The sequence below is a fragment of the Egretta garzetta genome, unplaced genomic scaffold (genome assembly GCF_000687185.1).
Source record: "Egretta garzetta isolate BGI_Z169 unplaced genomic scaffold, ASM68718v1 scaffold269, whole genome shotgun sequence".
In the NCBI taxonomy this organism is placed as follows: domain Eukaryota; kingdom Metazoa; phylum Chordata; class Aves; order Pelecaniformes; family Ardeidae; genus Egretta; species Egretta garzetta.
In genome coordinates, this window is record NW_009260799.1 from 329,057 (window position 1) to 329,566 (window position 510).

Sequence of the window (510 nt, forward strand, 5' to 3'; positions counted from 1 at the left end):
GAAGAGGGAAGAATGGCCGAGGTGAGGTTATCCAGTCCCTTCAGAATAAATAGCCCTCAGCTTGTACTCACTGAAAGTGTAAACCTAAAATACCAAATTAAGGTATAGCAAGCTTAGAATATTTTGTTTAATCCTGCTTCAAATCACAATACCTTTGCATAGGGTATGATATCAGATACTACCGATGAATGCAGTTAGTAACTGGCATTCCAAGCTGCCTAGACAGGGGCTTTGTCCCACATCTGGGCATGATCACCAGAGGAACTCAGCTGGAAACACTTCTTTTGATTACCTGACATCAAGGGTGCTCATACAGAAGGTCTTCAGTTCCGGCGTTTGCTCATCAGTTCTGTCTATGAGATCTTAGGAGCCTAAACCAGTGGCTTTCCAATGGTGGACATGAGTTCTAGGTAAAGCCTAATAATTTATTAACATCTGATCCTTTTGTCTGCAACAAAATAGATCTTCTCTTAATGCTTTTGATCAGGGAATAGCTTAAGGTCAAACTAC